This window comes from Ptychodera flava, chromosome 11 (assembly GCF_041260155.1).
Source record: "Ptychodera flava strain L36383 chromosome 11, AS_Pfla_20210202, whole genome shotgun sequence".
Taxonomy (NCBI): domain Eukaryota; kingdom Metazoa; phylum Hemichordata; class Enteropneusta; family Ptychoderidae; genus Ptychodera; species Ptychodera flava.
In genome coordinates this window covers 35140577-35162043 of record NC_091938.1, presented here as the reverse complement: position 1 = coordinate 35162043, position 21467 = coordinate 35140577, and the positions used below count along the sequence as shown (strand labels likewise).

General features: G+C 37.2%; 1 long non-coding RNA gene across 1 annotated transcript; it reads right to left on the bottom strand.

The window, feature by feature from the left end:
• Nucleotides 1–4883: 4883 nt before the first annotated feature.
• On the bottom strand, nucleotides 4884–5748 carry LOC139143133 (uncharacterized). The gene is made up of 3 exons (XR_011554540.1): nucleotides 5613–5748; nucleotides 5249–5368; nucleotides 4884–5008 (listed from the first exon to the last, which is right to left on the bottom strand). It is a non-coding gene; the product is annotated as an uncharacterized lncRNA (long non-coding RNA).
• Nucleotides 5749–21467: the final 15719 nt, after the last annotated feature.

Here is a 21467-nt window from a genome sequence, read left to right as displayed (position 1 = left end):
TATAGGATGTTCCATTACATTGGAAGGCTATTTCACAAATAAAAGTTTACATTGACAAAGGGGACGGTTGACGTAAACACATTGAAAACGAAAATATATCAGTTAGGGGCGATAGTTTTTAAGTCGGATAAAACCCTCGTATTCGGGCTCTTCTGGTATATAAAGTCCAACCTAACGATAAAATGTCTCGGCCAGCGGCCTCGACATTTTATCGTTGGGTTGGACTTTATATACCAGAAGAGCCCTCGTACTCGGGCTTTATCCTATACATAATTGGTTGCATTTATTGTTACATTACAATGAGCACTACACAGGATCTTACATGGTACAGACATTAAATTAACTTGAGTGTCTGCTGCATTCATCACACCTGTTACAGTTTTGTAGGCATTACAATCAGTTTTGATGTTCACTGTCCTTAGATTAAGCGTTATCACAGGGCAGCATGATAGCGTCCATGTAATCATATTGTCTACTCTTTCCACTGTCACAAATATGGATTTTGGGTCCTACAATAAAGAAAATTTAATTGAATTAAAGGTAGTAAAAGTCCAACATGTCAGGATAAATTCACCATTATGTACCCTACTATAAAAGGTAACCATGAAGTGAATATCAAAGCACAGTAGCAATCAGATTTTTAAAAAATACCGTCAATGACGCTGTACCTTCTCTAATGTGTGGCCAGGTCAGGTAATTGGTGTTGGCATGAAGTTGTTGGTAAATAGTTGATGATGTAGGGGCATGAGGTGGGATATGGACCCAAAGAACCCAAAAGATGATTAAATACATCAATCAAAAAAATTCTAAGCTACAGTATAAACTGCCTAAAGATAGTTCAATGTGGAAAAAAATTAAATAATTCAGAAATAAGAATTAACAGTCCAAAATAGTAATGACGCACTTCCCTACTGACCTGAGTGCATGTGATATACACAACCTGGCATCTGTAAATTAAATGTATACCAAGTGATCATTTAAGTCACTTTTAACTGTTTTTAATGGATTTTCCAAAGAGTCCTGTGGAAATGATGAAAAACGCTTATCTGGTCTTGTGTTTGTAAAACCTCATGGCTGATAATTGTCATAGTATTGAAAAAAAATTGAAAGTGAAGAAATTACTGTTTTTTAATAGGCATACTTTCCTTGAAATACATGACCATGTAAAGAATATATGCTAAAAATGTTTAAGAGTAAATTTATTTTCAAATAAATAATTTAATCTGTGACCAAAAGATTTTTATTCTTTGAGTTTACAAATTCACACATTGCAATTTGTTCAATCATCTTGTGCAGTGCAAAATTTATAAAATGACTGAAAAAAAAAAAAAAAAATGGCAGAATTACTGTCTTTGTGATGTAAAATTATGGGTTGACATCATGATAATTGTTAATCTGTTCGAAGTACTACTATACTTTAATTAAAAAAGAAAAGTTCATGCAGAAACGATAACATATATTGTCAGCAATGTAGTGTTAATTTTGACTTTACATCAAAATATGCCTTTGCGGATACCAAAATATATAGGGCGAAATATTAAAATCAGCCATGTTCAGCAAAATCCACACAACAGCATTGATCCTTTTCTAATTTGATTTGATTTGCTTATGTTATCCTTGTATGACAGTCAGTACAATATGGAACTTGAACACAACACAGTGAATAAGTATGCTGTAAATGAAATGGTGTGGCTGCATCCACATGCAGCAATAGGAGTGCCTTTGTCTCTCACCCCTCATTTCTAACCTGTCCCATCCCTGAAAAAATAGTTTGGTCTTATATTTATAATGTTAATAATTTCTGTATTTGTTAAAATGTGCGCATCTCAAAAACTTTTGATCATAAACATTTTCATTGTTTTTTATAGCTGACCAGTCAGTTAACCTGTTTATTTGCATATTTGCGCATTTTTCCTCAGTATTTGACATTTTCAGAATACCTTCAATCTGTCATTTTCTAAATGTTTAAATGCTCCTTTGTGTGGTCAAGCTTTCCACAAGCATCAAATGTGGTACTTCACATAGGAGGTCTGCCTCTAGAGGGCGGGCATCATGAAGAGTGTTTGTTAATTATTTCCTCCACATAAACTTCTGATTGTACTGTAAACATTGAACATGACGACGTCCGATTTTCCTGTCTAAAACTTTCACTCATTTTCGTTCATATGACTCTGAAACTCCAGGAAACGATTGGGAAGAAAGAGTTATCTTGAATATTGAGGTACTCGCCGATATTTGCAAAATTAAATGAGAAAAAAATGCAAGGAAAATGCCGACAGGCTTACACAATGACCGTTTTCAGACTCAGAGGCATATGATCATCTGCAGTTTATGCAACAGGCCCATATCACGTGAGGCCATGAGGGGATATCCACGCAACTCAGAACTTAACACTAGCGCACACAGAGTGAGCAAACACAAAGTGAGTACCCCTAACGTCAGCTCAGTAGTCTGTAATAGATTGTAGTCAACTAAGAAACCTTGGAGAAAGGCTTAACACTGTGGCTATGCCGCTAAGTCCCTTTTGATTTTTGTCACAGCTCAAAATCGTTCTCCTACACCTCAACCTGAGCCATAAACACCCCCACCAGTTTATGATATGACCCATCACAATAGCATGACGTCAACGGATCTTGACAGACGGAAGTCTTGACAGACGGAAGAAGTTGACACCAGCATACTGGTTTTCAACTCTAATACCTTCTCTGTCTATAAATAGACACGAGAAGGTAAAAATGGACAATCTTCAATGCATATCCAGACCAATTCATTTAAGGAGATCTACAACTTATCTTGAACAACAAAAATTTTAAGGTGATACATGAAGCTGTTCTGAAGATGTGCAGAGGATCAACACATATATGTTACGTACATACACACAGACAACTGATGATGTGAACTAATAAGGGCCCTGCTATATAACATATACCAAGAGACCAGCACAGTAATACTCACCAACAAGGCAGATGGTGTGAATGAATTTACTGTCTTGAAGTTGCTCGTATCAATATTTCCAACTGCCACTTCAAGCACTTTGGACGGACTCAGTTTTCTGAATTTATTGTTAAAGGCATTTTAACATTGATTGGTCTTTTGTGTCTAGGAACATAACATTGTCACATGATAACCTGCAATGTGCATAGTCATCTCCTTCACAGCTTCAATCAACCAGTGTTTGATTCAAGGCAAATGTTAAAACTTGTAATCAGCTTGTGGATAGTCCCGGTGATCATTACCATTTGGATATGCTGTTACAGGTGCCAGGTACTTGTTGTTAATGTCGTATATCAGCTGGTGTTTGAATGTATATAATGCAACCCGAAACTGGTGGCCGTAGTTATGTGGTATCTGCAATGATTTCTTTAGTATGACTGATATGTATAGCAGTGTCTGACACCATAAGGTCATCATCAGCCACGCATCTGCTGTGTACAGTTCATTGTTATGTAAAACTGGTTAAGCTGTGTATGGTAGCTGTTCTCTCTGGAACTGTCAAAGGAACTTGTACATCTACTTTGCGTTTGAAGTTTTCCTTACCACTGAGTGAATACTGACACAGTGGGTATCCCTTCATGTATGTGCTGTCCATAATGAATAAAAAAGTACTTTTTGAACATACAACACTAGCATTGTCATAAGTTGAAATCTTATAAAATGAGTCATTACCTCAAAAATATCTTTGTCACCAGTTGACATGAGAAATTTGGTTGCTGCGACAAAACCAACATTAGTTATATTTTTCAAATAGTCACCCCAGTAGGATACACAACCAGACAAACTTTTCAAAAGTCCATGGAATTCAAAACAAAGATGTAGCTTCTCCTGTTCTATGAGAATTCCTCCGCCATCTTCTAAACGTGCCTTAAACAGTACCTAGGATAAAATGAGAGTACAGCATTTACTGGTAACTGTGAAGTAACCAGACAATACTGATAAGATAGAACATGTATCACACATTACTAAGGTGGTGTATATGTTCTGTCATGTATTGGATTCCATGCAGTCTAAACAAAGCTGATTCCTTACACTGTGTCATACTACGTACAGTGAATAACATCATAAACAGTAGAGTGAGAAAAGTCTAGGATAACACACTCCTGTAGGTACAGCAGTCAGTCCAATGAAGGGAGTACTAGCAATCAATAGTTCAAAGCCACTGTTTACAAGTTTTTAGTACATTTGCATGAACATATCAGTTGCTATATCCTCATAAACATCTGTACCTTAGGAGCCCCATATGCCAAAAGGTCTGAATCTTCGGTCATAACGAAATCAACAATACCTCTTCTAGCCATGTAAGCCATTTGAACATCAGCCTTGTACGGAGCAACAATGTAGTAGTATTCTGTTTGCTGCACTGCCTGCAATTTGAAACACTTGTGTTACTGGTAAGTAAATTCACATCAACAGATGTATATTAAAGGGACAGTAGCAGTAGGTTTGATGATTTTTTTTAGTGTTTTTGCTCTATGTATTTACTTCAGTTCCTGTTCAAATCCATACCGGTATACCGGTATAACATGTTGAAATGCCCAGTGTTCAACTTATCAACACCACCTGTATATATATTAAAGATTGTTACTGTTGATGAATGAATTTTAGTCATGAATAGAATTCAAATGTTAACACTGACAATGCACATAAGTCAAATACACCATTTGACTTTGCAGAGATTACTTCACAAGCAGAACTAATTTCTGCATACTAAATTTCTGCACAATACTTTGACCAACATGACTGAATGCTCTGGAAAGGCCAAACCTGTTTTTAACATCAGGTCACACATACACAAATGCAATCTTGCAGTGGATAATATAGTCAATTATAACAACCTGGAATGGTGGGAAATGAATTTTAAATACACTATACCCTAAGTTCTCGTACCTTTATGACTGCAGCCACCATTCGAAATGTCACTGTGACCCCTCTTTGAAACTGAATATTGGCTTCTTGAATTTTATTTTCTTGTAATAACGCTTTTCCTCTAGTAATGGCCGCTGCACGTTCTCTGTTTTAATATCAGTAAAAATGACCCATGAGCAAGGCAAATATAAAGACTGTAAATGGTCTTGATGTGAATGAAGGCACCACATGATAATACAGAATAATTGTAAAAAAAGATCATAAAAACTGTGCACTCAATGTAAGCTTTGAGATTTTGTGAATGTTGTATGTCTTCATGCGAAATTCTTCTATTCAAGGTAGTTCTGTGGAGCATCGAGATATGAAACAAGAAATGTACACAGACCTTTTACGTGTGTCATCTACATCTTTCTTAGCTGGTAATGGAATGCCATCAAATACCAATATTGGCTGAATACCATGGGCTTTCAGTGCATCTAACCACTTCATCACGTACTTTACAAAGCTGAAACAAAAAAAATTCCTAGAATTTAGTGAAAAACAAGTACCACTGCTTTAGTCAACTCAAGAAGTCTGTTAATCCCATTAAACAAACATAGATATAAACACAAAGCAGACTGTCTCTTCTGGGGTAACACAATTATGCAAGACTGAAAACCAAGTCAGGAAGGCTGACATTTTCTAAAGTAACTGCTTCATGTAAAATGTAGTACATCTAAGTTTTACACTCGATGGGGATTAAGTCTTACCTGTCTGTGACATTTCCACAACAAAGATCTGCAGCACAACCGTATGCCCCTCTGTGCAATAGCATTGAAGCATCAACAGCAATTACACTGCCCCTCATCTCCTCAAAAGTAACCCTCTTGCTGGCATTGGTTAGTTGGTAATAAATTTTTATACCCATTTCAACAAGGGACCTAATATACACGGCAAGAAAAAAATAGCATTGTTATCATAATGCTTCATTACAGGATAGCAAACGTTTTATTTACGGACGAACACATAGCTTGTAGCTTTTATACACTTCATTTGATGCATATCTCCACTAAATAAGTAACATAAAAAATAAAGATGACCACTGTTGTTACAACGTTTCACGTATTTCGGGACCACCATCTCCAATCGTCATTTAAAACACCTCGATAGAGGTGTTTTTAAATGACGATTGGGAAATCATCAAAGCTAAAATAATTTTAGTGTAGAATTATCAGAAAGTTCAACTTTTTTTGACAGTTCATATTGAAATGCTTACCATCTTGGAGGATTAAAACATGTAAAGGCAACTTTCCTGAATCCCAACTTTGACATATTCTGAACCGTCATTTATTGTGCCCTGTATGTTATCTAAAAGAAATTGCTCATAATAGTTTGTCATGATAGGGTGGTCAATTAAATAAAAAGAGATAGAGAAAGTTCTAATTTCCATTTATGGTTGACTTGGTAAGGATAAAATAAGATTACTTTTTGAGGAAAAACATTTAGTGGTCAATTAAAAGAGTGGTCAAAGTGATATTGATTTTATGGTAAAGCTGGGCTGTAAGATTCCTCATGTGCTATTTACAGCAATTATGCAATCTGTGTAAACAGTACAATTAAACTGTTACATGATTCCTTATAATGCTTTTGATGACCTTGAACTTCTTAAGTTTCAAACATTTGTCTCTTCAGTGTGCTTTGTCTGAGTACGTACAGTCTCAACTTATTCAACAGAACCTACTTACAATGTTAATTTGAAAGTCAAAATGTGCTTGGTTAATAGGATGAAAATACTGATAAAGATAACCAGCTTAACCTGACAGATATGCTGTTTTTTATGACGTAAATCTTGATTTAAGCAAGTCTTGTTTACTTTAATGAGAATGTAATTAACTCTCGTTTATTAGCTACTATAGACTAATATAGTCTATAGAAGCTATTGGGATGGGTATCCGTCCGGCGTCCACTGTCAGTCTGTATGTATGTATGTATGTATGTATGTATGTATGTATGTATGTATGTATGTATGTCTGTCCGTTTGTGAGGCGTCCGTCCACTCAAATATCTTGAGAACTGCAGTACTTACTGATTTGATATTTGTTGTGTGGATGAAATATATGATTTTGAGAAACTATTTTTATTAATTTTTTATATTGTTGAAAATATGCAAATTAGCACCAAAAAGGCGTTTTTGGTAGAAAATCTTCTTCATAACCACTGGTCAGACAGCTTTGTTATTTGGTATACAGGTCCCTAGGGATAACCCAACTTAGATTTGTTAAAATTGTGATGAAATATGCAAATCTGTATTTTGGTCAGGCCATCCTGAAATGAGCTATCAAAGATATCCACCTTCTTCATCAATACATGTGTCACAAAAGTTTATTCTCTACATAACACAGCAGAGCTCTGTCAACTGTTGAGTCGCTTGTTTTTTCAAAACCGCTGGTCAGACAGCTTTAATATTTGGTTTACAAGTCCCTAGGATGACCTTAGTGAGATAATTTCATACAGTTAGGAAATACTTAATTTTGTATCCATGTCTATAGTAGCTTCAGAGACTTAATTTGGCCCTATGTTTGTATAAAGGCATATGATTCTATCCATTCTTTATTAAAGATTTAATCAGTATAGAAAAATACTGAAATTGTGAAAAATCTTACATAGCACCTTGCAGGCATTGGACGTGTCTATATTGGTAGTCCAACATGTGCAGATGATTATCGCTTTATTGTCCTGTAATGATCACAATGTAAATGCCATGGTACAAATTGTTGAAGATAACACCAATGGTAAAAGACAACTGATTAACGCCTCCAAGAGTATCTGTATATACCTCCAAAAACGCCAGTCTACAGACTTCTCCATCTCCCAACCAAAGATTAATAATGATGTTATTCCCAATGGTGACATCATATCACATTTAGGCATTACAAGAAGAAAACATGGAATATTCGATATCTCAGAAAATATTCAAATTGCCAGAAGAACATTGTACCAATTGTTTGGCGCTGGGCTTCATGGACGTAACGGCCTTAACCCAATAATCTCTTTTCATATTTGGAAAGTTTACATTATCCCAAGACGGTACTCCTATTTGGTCTTGAAATCATCGACATAAAGAAGAAGGACTTATCTACTATTGAGAGTTTTCAAATGAAAACTCTAAAACTATTTCAACACCTCCCTAATAGATGTAACAATTCTCTTGTTCTGCTGCTACTTGGCGCACAGACCTTAGAAGCCCTCCAAGACAAAACTATCATTACCCATCTGTTTGTAAACATTTGCCGTCTTAGAAACTCTGCAGAATACAACCTTGCCCTTCGTCAATATAGTATGAGCACTTTCAAGAGTTAGTACTGGTTTAATACAGTCAAACGATATCCTGCAAAAATATGACCTTCCAAATTGTTATCAGCTGCTTCAAGAACCCCTGTCAAAGAACCAATGGAAAGCTATGTTAATTATAAGGACTCATATCAACACATACTGGCACTAAAAACTCAAGAACGATGTTGCGTCGAAGCAGTCAAGTAGATTCGTTAATCTTCAAGCCTGTTCTCTGAACAAACCACACCATGTTTGGTCTTCAACTAACACTAAAACAGCTTCCCCAAATTTCCTGCAGTTGCTTTTGATCAATACATGTCTGTTTTGCCACCTACGGTATAGAGCTATGAAAGAAAATGCATGATCTACCTGGCCAGATGGTATCTGTAATGGTCAAATGTGACATGCATACTATTAGTGCATCCAGCCAAATGACTAAAGTATATATTTTGGAAGTAATATCCAGTGGCTAATGTATCATGACATATATGCATGCATGGATTTTTTGGTCATGATACAATTCAAACAACCTGGCAGCCATTTTATTGTGTATTTTCCATATTTGAGCACTAACCCCAACATGCCTCAGCCAATTCGGTTCAAATTTGGTATAGGGCTATTTAATGTACAATTGAATTTCTCATAGGAATATGATTCAAACAGGCCACTTGGTAGCCATTTTATTTGTAAGTTTCACATTTGGAGCCCCAACCAGACATGCCTACAGCCAATTTGCTTCAAACTTGGCAAAGAGCTAATGATCATGACATGCATGTCCTCATGAAGTTTTGTCATGATACAGTAGAAAATGACCACCAGGTTGAAAGCCCTCAATATATGTCAAAAATAATATCAAAATTCCAAAGATCAGACCCTTACCGAAAATTATTTCTACTGCAAATTTTGCCGTAAGTTTGCTGCAAATATGCAGCAAGCATATAGCTTGCAGGAAGGAGTTGCAGAAGTTTGCAGGTAGATGTGACCCTCCTGCAAACCCTTAAGTCAGTTTGCAGCAAATTTGCGGTAAACGACCAAGTTGCTGCAAATTTGCGTCAAACCAGATTGCTGCAAATATGCAGCAACACATGATTGACATATTTCCAACTATTTCATTACCAGGGAGTACACACTACACACTGAGTACTGTTGCACTTCGTGACCAGTCATGTGTAAGCAACATAAAATTGATCTTTCATTTATATTTTATGTTCCTTTATTTCATAAAGACAATCCACTTTTTAAATTATAATAACTGGTAATGCTAGATAATGAACAGCTTCAGTTATGCTGGTGAAGCATTGCATGGATATAGAGTGCATCTATAGTATATACTGTAGTGACATGATGTAATAAAAGTGCCCTTTGACAATCTGGTTGGGTAAATTATGGTTGGATCGAAAACTCAATTTTTAGGGAAACAAATTTTTGAAACAGGGACTTGTCTGTCTTGCAAGTTACACCCTGTATTTTCTGCGAATGATACCAAAATGCAAACAGTTTCGAACGAAATGTGCGTTGATGATAGTCTGCAAGGACACGTCGTAGACTTTTGTTACTGCAAATCTGTACAGTAATGTTTCCGCTACTACCTCCAAGCAGAGTAGTGGCTGTGCTCCAAGCTATTCATCCCATCAATGTAGTACATGTATACGGTACGTACAATGCACTGCAGCTTACAGTCTGTCCCCATCGATGCCTCTGACAAAATCTCGCCTTCTGATAACATGGGTCGAGGTAAAAGGCTTTTGTCCATGTTTCAGCGTTGAGTTGTATTGCCGAGCACAAATTTGAGGTTTAGGATTACACTCCATCCCGAGTCGCTAAACGCAAATTCAATGCGCCACTTCACCAACGTACAACACGTCCTGTGTATCAGCTGCGAGCAGCCGGCATGTTTACACTCTCCGGTCACGGTTCATCAAGGTCAGTTCGCGCATTGATATTGATTCTTCGTGCTGAAAGAATTTTTACTCTTTTTTTAGTCTTTCTATGATAAAAATAACCATTTTCATTAAACTAATAAATTAAATGCTATATTAAGTATGAAATATAACGGATTGGTGCAGATGTAGAGTCAATTCCAGCATTTAAAAACGGGACTACATTATCAATCGCGTAATGATTTATAGATCGCACTTCCGTTATCGTCATGAGGCTTGATCGGCGCGAAGTTAGATTTTAGTACCATCGGCCAGAGTGTCGGCTGCGTACTTGTGAGCAGGGAGTTTTCTAGTTGACAATTTCGTGATCTTTCTATGGAATCGCCAGCCAAATGATATCACATAGTTGTATACAGTACCAGGGACAGGCGGAGTTCTAAATTTGTGAATGCGAGCGGCAGTAAAGATGCCGACTACATTTTCTGAGTACGGTATTTACACACAACAGTCAGCACGGTGTGAGACCTGCAACCGGACGGGAATCGTCCAGCGTCTGCGAGCCGTTCAGAAATGTAAGTCAATGTACCGTTTGTCTGTACATCGATCGCTATAATTATGTTCTGTAATCGTTGTATTGCAATCTTTACCGAAAGATAAATTTTCGTTGAGTATAGTCTGATTCATACTGAATTCACTTTCGTTTCACAACAGTTACTCAGGCTCGAAATAATACCTGTCTGCCTGTCCCGGACAAGTGAAATTTGGCCGGGACAAGTAGTTTTGAAAAGAACTTGTCCAAGTGGACAGGTAGGTTTTTCAGCCTGCAACCAGTATTTCAACCTATTGACTACAGCAAATATTCATGTTTAAATTTATATACCAGCGTTTCCGTTTCAATTCAAAACTTGCGTACGATTTTACGCAACTTGGTTTTATTTGCGTAAAATGTATCAACAACGCGTACGGTGTCGATGGGAATCGGTATCTGAAGTGAGTTGGGCAGTCTTCTCTGTCGAACTTGGGGGTTTCCTTTAATGCGCATGCTCTATTAACAAAAAAAATAACGTGGGGGGCTTCAAGGTTTAGTAGCTGAACGCTTGCAATGCCGTGATGCATGTGTCGTATATGACCTTGAGCAGCCTATGACTTCATGTTCAAAGAAAATACTTTCTGACAATGAAATTAGTGTTTTCAAAGGGCCAACAAAAAGCAGATACTGATCAAAGTCTACGGGACCTCTCAAGATGCAACCTACAGAGTTGTAAATCGTCACCCGTAAACACTTCCAAACAAGTCCTCGTTGATGACACAGTCCCCACTTGTTAATGGGTACTTTGATTACATGTCCTAGAGAGGATAGAGTCCTCTTCATTAATTAGGTCTGTGATAAAAATACTTTGATACAGATGGCGCTCAATGGCCAAGAATGAGTGGTCCATGGTGATGAAAACATAAAACCAATGTAGGCCACCATCCTAAAGTTCATAAAATGAGTCAACTAGGAATTAATCAACAGGATGTTGCAAAACATTTTTGCATACAATTCTAACACTTGACAGATTATCACTGGTACCATATTTCATAAAGTTTGATGCAGTATTTACAACACTATGAGATCAACATCTGTATCAAGTTTCATCACATTTGACGTTGTATTAATTTGTGGCTATATAACCCTAATTAGGAAAGTTCATTACTTATGCAATTACAAATTAATTAAAATGACACTGATAAATGTCTTTTTCAATGTTAAAGCAATGTGACCTTAACATCAGTTAACATCTGTATAAAGTTTCATGAATTTGATGCAGTACGTATTTCTTGACATATCAGCCTACTTACGAAACTTCAATAATTGACATGTTACTGCTACATGACGTGAAACAAATTGACGAGCATATGTATGAAATAGGTCAATGTCCTTGTACCAACTTTGAATGATACTGGTGGAAATATGTCTGAGTTATGGCTCTGTACATCTGAAAATTGTAACAAAATCACCGCCATGCAGCGATATTTGATCTTACTGTTTAAAAAATCAACATGTATATGTATGACGTAAGTCAATGTACATGTACCAACTTTGAATAAGATCAGTTGCGACTTGCCAGAGTTATGGCTCTCGACATGAAACAACCATAACAAAATTGCTACCATGTGGCCATATTGGACCATATCGTGAAACCAATCGACGTACATATGTATAACATAAGTCAATGTCTTGTACCAACTTTGAATAAATTTGCTTGATACATGTCTGAGTTATGGTTCCGGACATGAAAAAATCGGAAAAAATGGCCACACGGCGGCCATATTGGATTGTATCACAAAACAAATCAATGTGCATATGTATGACATAGGTCAATGTCCTTGTACTAAGTTTGAATAAAATCGGTGAATAAAATTAGTTGAGACATGCCCAAGTTATGGCTAAGGACACGAAAACATTGTGACAAAATGGCTGCCATGCAGCCATATTGGATCATATCAAGAAACAAATTGACATACATATGTATGTCATAGGTTAATGTCCTTGTACCAACTTTGAATACAATCGGTTAAGATATGCCTTAGAGTATTATGGCCCTCGACATGAAAAAATCGTAACAAAATGGCCGCCTGGCGGCCATATTGGATCGTATCACAAAACAAATTGACATGCATATCTATGACATTGGTCAATGTCCTTGTACCAACTTTGAATAAAATCGGTTGCAACATGTCTGAGTATATGGCTCTGTACATGAAAAAATCGTAATAAAATGGCCGCCTGGCGGCCATATTGGATCGTATCACAAAACAAAATGACGTGCATATCTATGACATTGGTCAATGTCCTTGTACCAACTTTGAATAAAATCAGTTGAAACATGTCTGAGTTATGGCTCTGTACATGAAAAAATCGTAATAAAATGGCCGCCTGGCAGCCATATTGGATCGTATCAGCAAAACGAATCGACGTGCATCTGTATGACATATGAAGTAATCCTTGTATCAAGTTTGAATGAAATCGCTTCTTGCATCTCTGAGATACTGCGTGAACGGACGGACGCCCACACGCACGGACGCACACACGCCGGACATGACCAAACCTATAAGTGCCCCCTAATGACCATGATTTACTGTATTGTGTTACCAACAACGTAGACTCGATGGATTCTCGAATTTTTTGCATCTGTAGTGTCATTGTCTGTTCAGAACTGATTGACATGATGCTTTGTGATGATGAAATACAATGTTTCATAAAGAGTTGCGGTCCGCTAAAGTCTAAAATGTTGCAATATCATGATAAATGTCACTTGCAAGCAGGTGCATATGTTCTATTTTTGTCCTGCATTGAACCACGTTGAGGCAATGTAGTGCGAGTCAAGTATGTCCGTGTCAAGGGCGGCATTTCTTGTATTAGTTTACGCAATCATGATTTTTTTTGCGTATTTCAGACTATTTTGCGTAAAATACGTAGGATTTTGTGTTAACAGAAACGCTGTCACAGTATATCCCTTTTACAATTTGAAAATCATTATTTGGATATTTACCTGTCAGAAAGAAGTAAAAGAATATTCGATAATATCTCATCACTGTTTACGGGTCACGTCTCAAATCTCTTAGTTTGGGAGATTCTCAGAGCTATCTCGACACCGCTGTAACGCCAGTTGCATACGATACAGGCATGAGTTTGTTGAATTGAATTGAAACTAGTATAGTTTCTTAGAATAAATTATGCCATTTTGGAACAGGTACTTTTCTCACTGGGACAGGTAATTTTTATTTTGACTTGTCCAGTGGACAGGTGGTTGAAAAAAAGTCTTTCGAGCCCTGTTACTTACAGTAAGTGCTGAGATTTTTGCAGATTGTCGCCGTCGTGTATGTAAACAACATACGGCGAGTTGTCCGCTGTCGGACATTTAATCATTAATATTTATATAGGCTCAGCCCTTGGTGTCGCGCCAGGGGTTAAGATTGGCAATGTTATTTGTATTGATTCATGATAAACTGTAATTGTTACTTCATAAACATTTATATGACAACTATGCCCAGTTTCCCTCTGATGAAAGCAGTTCACGTACGTACACGACGTCAAACCCTGCAGCAGGGCAGGTATAGATTTTCTGTAGCGTGTAAAAATTTTGGACAAAAATTGGCAATTTTTACAATGATAACAGCCTATTGCGTTAAACAAGGGACGTATTATGCAATCATTATCATTGCAATGGTAACCGCACTGCCCACCTTCCACTTGCAAGCTGAAAACTATAGCGTTCCGTCTAAAAACTGGCAATTTTGAATCTATTTATTGACACAGGGGGCGCTCTTCTATAATTCAATCCCAGCATTCTTTGCGTATGCCCCCGTTCATATGCACGACAGTTTTCTCCCTTTATCTATATTAACGATATTTGTTATCAGCGACAAGGTGCATAATAACATTACGGCTAAAAAAGAGATATATTTTATAAAAGGCATGTTATATAATAGTAATTTGTTTCGTTTTTGTTATCACAACTGGAAGTTGTGATATAGAGGTGGTTTCAACCGGTGTTTGATGTCGTCCATTTCCGTAAACGACAAAAAGTCAAAAACTGCTGAACGGACTGCGTTGATATTGATACCGATACATAGACTGGTTCCAAGGTTCCAATTCTGAAAAATGGAGCCAAACGCAGCGCCGGTTAGATAGTTTTGGGAAATTTCTAACCCCCTTTTTATCTAATTGATTTTAGGGGTCTTTCATATATGTAGTTTTGGAATGTACACCAATCCTGCATTGTGGACTGTTTTATGAGTTGTTGAACAGAAATGAGGTTTTGATGAATGTTAGAAATATGCAGGATGGCTGATTCGAAGTATAAGAGATTTCTATGGTCTTTTGGCATCAAAAGCATTAAAAAAAACATATTTCATAGTTTAGATTCTCACTTTTGAGATGACCCTAGGCGTTTGTTAAGTAAACATCCTTGAGTCAATATGCAGACTTTGACATTCCAGAGATTAAGTATCCACAACCTCACATGTTACAGTCTTTCACTACAATGGTATGGCCCAAACCCATTGTTATCAATGGAGAGTGTGGACCTGTCTACAGGAAATTGGGGTGAACAGGTTAGACAATGACGTTACAAGTTGTAGGTTAGTTATCAAGTAGCACCAGCATAGAGTCCTGAGTATCTGTCCATGTGTTCTCACAGCAAATTACAGGGAAAAAAATTATTTGAGAAGTTTCTCTCCTTTAAATAGAAGTATATTACAATTTAAACTTGTCATGGATAGATTGCTCTCAAATGATCTGAAACACAGTTATTGCCCATTAGCAACAAATCTATAGCAAGATTTATGTAAAGTTCATGAACTTACACAAGGTATTAGACAAAAGATGACCATGACTTTGCTACTTTTCAACATTTATTTCAATCAGATTTCCCCAGCTTAGTGTATAATTTTGTAATCTTAATTACTGTCAACTTAGCTTTACTAACTTATTCATACCTCATTATTCTTACACTACTGTTATACCTTATAACCACAAAATTTCAAGAGATGCATATATGATTGTCACTTAACAAACAATTTACAAATATGTCTTCTGCTTTTCTCCATATACATATAGATGTCTCTTTTCTCATGAAAATGAGCTTAAAATCGCAATGTAAAAAATAGTCTGTCAGCTATATGTTGCTGATTGACTTCGTGGTCTGTCTAATTCACAGTGAGTGTGGTTGTTGATAAATGCCGATAATACTAGGCGGGTCATTATCTCCAAGCGCCATTGGCGGTATTTTTTAACATAATGACCATAGGTCATTACTGCTGAACAGACTGCATTGATATTTGGTAGAGATATTCAGACTAATTCCAAGGTTCCGATTCCGAAAAATGGAGCCAAACAGAGCAGCGGTTAGATAGTTTTGGGAAATTTCTAACCCCCTTTAACTAATTGATTTTAGGGGTCTTTCATATATGTAGTTTTGGAATGTACACCAATCCTGCATTGTGGACTATTTAATGAGTTGTGGAACAGAAATGAGGTTTTGATGAATGTTACAAATATGCAGAATGGCTGATTCAAAGTATCAGAGATTTTCATGCGCTTTTGGTAATAAAATTGATAAAAAACAACATATTTAATGTTTTAGATTTCTCACATTTGTTATGACCCTTAACATTACAGACTTGATGACATAACTAGCTGCTTGACCTGCTTACTGGCGCATTGATTTAAAGACAAAGATCTTTTTATTTTGTAATAAGGACGTGTGATTTCGTTAAAACATAGTCTATTAGCCTGGAAATGTGATTTTTGCGAATATTGCTTACCCCACTGACAAACAGTGTGGTTTGAAAATGGCTGGAATTCGCTACTTCGGGACTTTGTTTTCTGTGTGCATTTACTGACAAACTCCAAACCCGCAGCACCTACCCATTCAGTATTTCATGTACAGGTGTACCCAGAGATAGAGTAGTTTCACAATGTGCCAGTTGTGATCAAGTGCCATTGGCGCTATTTTTAATTTACGAGTACTCAAAAAAAAACATGGCGGCGCCCATGAAAGAAGGGTACACTTCGGTTACTCGCATAGTATATTATGAATAAGCGCATGCGTAGTCAGTAAGCCGCCGGCGCGACTATTAATTTAATTTCGATCATGAATATTTATGCATTTCTGCTTCAATTTTTCAACTTGATTTTGTCTCATTTTCAAATAATTATGGATTTCTTTCATGAAATTTACAATGTTTGGTCAAACGGTAAAGACTTACACTCTTCCCTGAACGATTTATATTTTTCAGAATCCATTGCTGGTACACTAAAGGGACAAGAAATTCAGAGAACAGAAAGCCAAATCGCAGCCTTGACAGTAATGTAAATGTTACATGAAACTTCTCAAGTCAAAAGAAAATCTTGACATGATCATGACACTTATGTGGCATGAAATGAACATGGCATATAAATAAATTGTACCACAATTGAATTTAACCTTTTTTTCTCTGTCATCTTTTTGTTTATAATAACTTTATTTGCGCTGACCATTGTTTCTCGTGAAACTGGTATTTCAGAATTAAGTTGGATAAATAATATTTATATATTGGCCGACTGTGGACAGCACAAGATGTGTTTTATCCAACTAAACTCTGAAATACCAGTTTCACGAGAAACAATGGTCAGCGCAAATAAAAGAATTTGCTGTATGGAGTTTGCGGCAAATTTTCAGTAACATTCAAATTAATTTGCCGCAAGTTTGCTGCAAGGATTGTGCCGCAAACGTTGCGGCAGGGAGTTTGCTGCATATTGCAGCAAGTTCACAAGAAACTTAATTTGCATCTGAAAAATGAACCACCCGCATATTTGCGGCAAATAGTTTGCTGCAAATTTACTGCAAAGCTTGCGGTAAATTTGCAGTAACAGTTTGCGGGAGGCCTAAAATTTCGGGTAAGGGCGATCTAAACAACATTGAACCGGCAGGGACTGTGTCTTCGACTGATGACTTGTTTCATGCCGATTTAATCGTAAAGTTTAGCCTGTCTTGGAGTGTAATTCAGCTGCTTGCAAAAAATTGGGATAGATTTGCTTGGTGACCATTGCTTTTTTTTCCGTTCAGCTGCAGTATTTGCCGATTAATTTGCTTCTCAAGTTTCAGTGCTAAGTACAGCGACGTGCATTTATGTGTCTTGAGTACCCACCAAACGCAAATTGTTTTGACAGTTAAAAGCCTTTTCAAAATGGTGCACCTACTTTTAGTGTGGAGTCTTCCATATTTTGCATGAAAACTCCCGAGTTTGTCAACTAAACGTTTCTTTGTTTTGATCAAGATGGCATCCCCAGCGTAATGAAGTAAGCTGTTCTTGCGGTCATAATTCTTTGCAATATTACCGAGAGGATTCAGTCCTGTTGACAAAAATGCAGTCTTTTGGTCAAAAGTGGTTGTTTTCTGAGCTTCAATTGTTTCAAGAACTACTGATAATAAAAATTGTGATGTATTATCGTATAGCGTATGAGTTCACGATGACGCCATCTTGAAAATTACGTTGATTGACAAACTTTTTTAGAATGCATAATACGAACAACTTATGTTAAACCTAAAATAAATTAGCTTTTCCCGGATTTTACAAATCAGAAGATCATGATATTTTTTTGTTGGTGGGCTAAGATTTTTAGCTACTATAGACTGTAGTCTATAGAAGCTATTGGGATGGGTATCCGTCCGTCGTCAGTCTGTATGTATGTATGTATGTATGTATGTATGTCCGTTTGTGAGGCGTCCGTCCACTCAAATATCTTGAGAACCGCAGTACTTACTGATTTGATATTTGTTGTGTAGATGAAAAATATGATTTTGAGAAACTAGTTCTTTTCAATTTTTGATATTGTTGAAAATAGGCAAATTAATGCCAAAATAGGCGTTTTTGTTAAAAAATCTTCTTCTTCATAACCGCTGGTCAGACAGCTTTGTTATTTGGTATACAGGTCCCTAGGGATAACCATACTTAGATTTGTTCAAATTGTGATGAAATATGCAAATCTGTATTTTTAAGGAATTTTTTTTTGTCACTTTTGATCAAATTTGACTTACATTGTATGTAATTCTTATACTGTATAAACCCTATGAATTCACCCAGAAAAAAATAATTAATATGATTTTAAATAATTGAATTAATTAGGAAATCATCAAAACCAAAATAATTTTAGTGTAGAATTATCAGAAAGTTCAACTTTTTTTGACTGTTCATAGTGAAATGCTTACCATCTTGGAGGATTAAAACATGTAAAGGCAACTTTCCTGAATCCCAACTTTGACATATTTTGAACCGTCATTTATTGTGCCCTGTATGTTATCTTAAAGAAATTGCTCAAATGGTTTGTCATGATAGGGTGGTCAAATAAATAGAGATAGAGAAAGTTCTAATTTCCATTTATGGTTGACTTGGTAAGGATAAAATAAAATTACTTTTTGAGGAAAAAAATAGATTGGTCAATTAAAAGAGTGGTCAAAGTGATAGGGTTTTTATGGTAAAGCTGGGCTGTAAGAGTCCTCATGTGCTATTTATAGCAATTATGCAATCTGTGTAAACATGCAATGAAAGTGTTACATGATGCTTCACATCGCATTGTACCTGATTAAACCATTAGAAATATGCTTTGTTTAGTTGCGGGCAAATTCTTTGCTCCAATGAGTTCTGAGCATGCTCAGTTATATCTATGACATCATAATCCAATATGGCTGCCGCTATGTGGTAGTCTGGTTCCCTGACCCATTTCCCCGGTAGAGGGCGTGGGGAAATATAGGGTCAGGTACCGGCTAATGTAAACATGGACGCTATTGGGTTAAAATAAAACAAGCTGTGATTGGATGAAAGTAACAATTGTAAATTTTCTCATCTTTCTTGGGTTTCGCACTTTCAGGCTCACTTGACACCAACTTCTTGTTTGTACCACAAAGCCGTGGAGGTAGAAAGAAAGACTTTCTACCTTCATGATTTAGCCACTGTGATTTAGCACACCTCTTAATACTTTTAGAACGTCAACATGATGCATGGCATTTTTCACGAAATTCGGACACCATTCTATCCATCGAAATCAATCGTCGTTCGCAGTTCCAACAAAGTTTGCTTTCAATTAGCTGTGATATCGCAGCATTACTTGTGGCGTGTATCGAACGTGCTCGGGTCATTGGGGTCACGCCACAGTCGGCGATGACCTCAATGACCCTAGCGCGTTCGATGCACACAACAAGTACTGCTGCGATATCACAGCCAGCCTTCAATCACCTCTATTTCCCCGTACTTCTGGATTAATCCTTTAAGTTTATGTTTCCCATCTCGTGTGCTAATGTTTTTGGTTCGGATACCAGTGTTCGAACATAATTCTGATCCAGTCGAATTTTGACCGGCGTTTTCATGGTAGCAGCCATATTTGTTGTAGCACGTTCTGTCAGGTGACTACCCTCCGCCATCTTGAACAAAATTCTGTTCAAGATGGCTACCCGGTACCTGACCCTATATTTCCCCACGCCCTCTACCGGGGAAATGGGTCAGGGAACCAGACTAGCTTTGTGGAAGGTGTACTCCCTGTCGCTGTCAAACAGTAATACAGCTGGTCGAAGGCAGACAAAAAAACAAACCCTAAAAGAGGTCAAGGAGGGTTTATTTATACCCCCAGAAGGACATGCTGCAGCTGCAGTGAGTGACCGTTCATTTGTCTGCTTGGGTGGAGCCGAGAGCAAACACCAGTCAGCTTGGCACACAGCGAAGGATTTGTTTACGTTCAATGTTTCACCAGAGGGTCACCTGTCTCAAGTTCCCACAGTAACTGCAGGCGCATCGCTCACTGAAGTCACTGATGCTAGTTTAGTAAGACTGTCTGAGAAGGAATTTATTTTGCATGGTGGCAGGAACCTGAACTCCTGGAAGGTCACGGCGGATATATACCACCTTGAAATGATTAAACAAACAACTACTGGTTGGAAAATGAAAGCAACCCTGTATCGCCAATGTACTCAAACGGGAGTTGTGCCCGAAGCAAGAGGTGGTCATACTCTAGCATTTTTGTCGGATGACAAAGCAGTCCTTTTTGGTGGGTACGCAATGCCATATTGTGAACCGGCAGGTAGACCTACCACAGGTCCAGTAGGCATAGGCCTAATTTGTGATGATTTTTTCCTATTATTATCATAAAAAATAATTATGAATATAATAAATTATTAATATGAATGTTACAGAATATTTAAACTTTTTACACACAATGTCGTCTACTTTGTGTAAATGCTGTCTGGAAACTCCATTGTTGTGATAATTATGATTATTAATAAATTATGATTATGATTAATAAAGTCATATTTTACACATTGTAATGTGCTTATGTGAACAACCCTCTGGAAACCCTTATATAGTTCACAATCTATGCCAAAATATACAAGTGACACCATTGCCCAGGTTCAGTCTGCCGGCGAGAGTTACCATTGCCCAGGTTCAGTCTACGGCGAGAGTTACTACACAGTGTATATAATGAGAAGGTAGCCAGCTCCACTCGACAGTAAACTGACATACCCATGAATTACCTCCGTTTTCTTCACTTCTGCATGTTGATTCTCAAAATTTCTCCCGGTGTTGGCAAGTCTATAAATCAGCCATCAAATCTACCCATTTTGGCCACTTAGACGGAAAATTTGTGAAGTTGAGGCTGCGAGAAGGTATATATCGCCAATGAAATGATGCAGCCTTACCGGAATCGACAGCATCCGGGATCTTTTAGGGCCGTTGCGAAATTTGAATGTAGCCGCCAAGCGGGGCCGAGGGCGGAGCCATGATTTAACGTTATTAGATATGCTGACATAATTGATCGTACGGCCTATGAACGCTCGTGACCTTTGATTAGACCTCTCATCAGTTGACCCGAATGTACATGTGTCTGATCAACAT